This window comes from Oncorhynchus masou, unplaced genomic scaffold (genome assembly GCF_036934945.1).
Source record: "Oncorhynchus masou masou isolate Uvic2021 unplaced genomic scaffold, UVic_Omas_1.1 unplaced_scaffold_97___fragment_2___debris, whole genome shotgun sequence".
Classification (NCBI taxonomy): Eukaryota; Metazoa; Chordata; class Actinopteri; order Salmoniformes; family Salmonidae; genus Oncorhynchus; species Oncorhynchus masou.
The window spans coordinates 2,816-5,634 of NW_027016553.1; the positions used below are offsets into that span (position 1 = coordinate 2,816).

Consider the following 2,819-nt stretch of genomic DNA (forward strand, 5'->3'; position numbering starts at 1 on the left):
CTCCCTCACGACGCCAGGACAGCGGAGTCAATCACCACCTTCCGGAGACACCTGAAACCCCACCTCTTCAAGGAATACCTAGGATAGGATAAGTAATCCTTCTCACCCCCCCCCTCCCCCTTAATGTTTTAGCTGCACTATTGTAAAGTGGCTGTTCCACTGGATGTCAGAAGGTGAATTCACCAATTTGTAAGTCGCTCTGGATAAGAGCGTCTGCTAAATGACTTAAATGTAAATGTAAATGTAATGGTAGAGTGGCCAGACGAAAGCCACTCCTCAGTAAAAAGGAACGACGGCCTGCTTGCAGTTTTCCAAAAGGCACCTAAAGACTCTTAGACCATGAGAAACAAGATTCTCTGGTCTGATGAAACCAAGATTGAACTCTTTGGCCTGAATGCCAAGCGATGTGTCTGGAGGAAACCTGGTACTATTCCTACTGGGATTAGTCTTTTGATTTGGGGGTAGAAGCTGTTTTAGAGGCCTCTTGGACCTAGACTTGGCGCGCCGGTACCACTTGCCGTGCGGTAGCAGAGAGAATATTCCATGACTTGGGTGGTTGGAGTCTTGAAATTTTTAGGGCCTTCCTCCGACACCGCCTGGTATAGAGATCCTGGATGGCAGGAAGCTTGGCCCCAGTGGTGTACTGGGCCGTACGCACTACCTTGTGTAGCGCCTTGCGGTCGGATGCCAAGCAGTTGCTATACCATAACTCTTCACGACTGTCTTGTAAGGTAAATGTTGAGAGACTTCACTGCAGGTAATAAAAGTGTCTCTCTCATTACATCGCCGAGGGTGGCTGGTGAAAACAATCAAGGGTATGTTGGCTGTCCAGTTCTCCAGGTTGTGACACACACACACCATTAGGATGGCCATTTACATTGAAGTTATCGAGAACAGGAACCTGGAGGAGGGCAATCTCGCTACAACCCGCTGCATACCCGCCATTGGTTTCTGTATAAATGGATGAGAGACAGGATTTACTCTTACAGAACGGACCAATAACACAACACATGAACACAGTCAACTAAGTGACACATTTAAACACGTATTACTTTGGGAAAATAACTATGACTATCATTTGAAACATTCATTGGTATCGTCGCTGGACTGGTGAAAGCTACTTCATGTGTCCCTTATTAGATCAGTGAATACTGCAAATAAGGGAGGAGAAAAGGATGCATTTTAAAGACGCATTCCAGTTTAAATAATATCCCATGTATAAATACAGTAACGTTCAACAAAATATATATTTTTTGTAACAAGGACTAGGTGTTGGTCTGATGGTGCCCTACGATGTCATCCGGTGATAAATGAGGTGAAAACGAGACTGGAGTGTGAAGTATTGGAACAGGGCTAAAAACCAAGAAGTACAGGTCACACATCCATGTGACTTACCTCTCGCTTTTTCTTCTGGGTGCCGTTTTAGGGCGTTGTTGGGGTTGTTTTTCCGCGTGAACAGAAAAACTACAAAACCCACCACAACACCCCCTATAACACCACCTACAACACATCCAATTCCAAATCCAATTTTCCATCCCAAGTCCTCTGCATCCTCATGAAACATTTTGTCTGAGACATGAAACCATCATTAGACATCAGTACCTACAGTGTGATAGATTACTTAAAAATAGTTCATAACTGTGAATTACCTGTATGTTGGAATTGAACAATACAAAATGTAATAGTTAATAAATACAATTGAAAACAGCAACAGTAAATAACCCCACACAGAGATTCAGGCCATCATTCCAACCCTCAACAAGGAGGTTTTAAAATTCCTCGCAACATAGTAAATTCAGTCCTGTATCAAAAACCAACTCACCTGGAACATGAATCTGTGTCTCCCTCATGTGTTTGATCTCCAGCTGTTGAACTTGACAGGTGAACACATGGGTGGCAGTCTTCTTGACAGTGAAATAGCGTGTCACTGTGTATAAGCCCTCAGAGTCCATGGGTCTCTCTGTAGGTTCATCAGCAGGGAGGATGGTTCCCTTACTGTTCAGCAACACCAACTCAGGCTTATAGACTAACCCTTCAGCCTCACACTTCAGGACCACTTCCTTGTCTTTGGTTCTCACAATGGAGAGCCATGGCCGAGGGGCTGCACCTACACAGACACAAAGACATAAAAGGTTTATAGGATTTATCATCCTGATATTGATGGACCTTTGATGTCGAAGTATATTTGATTAAATAATTGTAATTATGACATCAAATGTCACTTTTTGTTTGTACAGAGGTTGACATTTCTAATATGAATCAATTAGGTTTTGGAAACTCACCCCTGACTTTCCCTGATTGGTCTTTCAGGGGGGGTTGGGTGGGTTGGAGGGAGGATGAAGGAGTCCCGTCCTCTACACATTGTAGAGATAGAAGAACAGATTTCAGACCTCTGTACTCAATGTGCTTTGATGTCATAATAACACTTTTTGGGGCCAGGCACCTTTCTTGACATCCAATGCATCATATAACACCATTAATCAATAAATGAGAGGAAGGATAAACATGCTGATCATTCAAGTTAGCCAATCATTTTGTTGGCATTTGATCGACTGACAAAGAAATCTGAACCATGTGTTTGGTAATCAAATGACTCACCGCCGACATAGAGTTCAATGGTGGTTTTCTGGTGGCCTAACGTTGGTATGTAACAGGTGTAATTTCCAGCATCAGAGAGTTTCACATTGGTCAGCTTTAGTGAGGCGTTGCCGTTCTTCAGTTCTTCCCTGAACAGTGACGTCCTACCACTGTAGGATGGATACTGGATCACATTGTCATCACTACGGTCTCGGTACAAATGCACCTCTTTTGGCTCTAGG

At 43.6% G+C, this 2,819-nt stretch overlaps 1 long non-coding RNA gene across 1 annotated transcript; it reads right to left on the reverse strand.

Annotated features, from left to right (window-relative positions):
• Positions 1-252: 252 nt before the first annotated feature.
• On the reverse strand, positions 253-2,092 carry LOC135538803 (uncharacterized). The gene is made up of 3 exons (XR_010455491.1): positions 1,823-2,092; positions 1,396-1,569; positions 253-951 (listed from the first exon to the last, which is right to left on the reverse strand). It is a non-coding gene; the product is annotated as an uncharacterized LOC135538803 (long non-coding RNA).
• Positions 2,093-2,819: the final 727 nt, after the last annotated feature.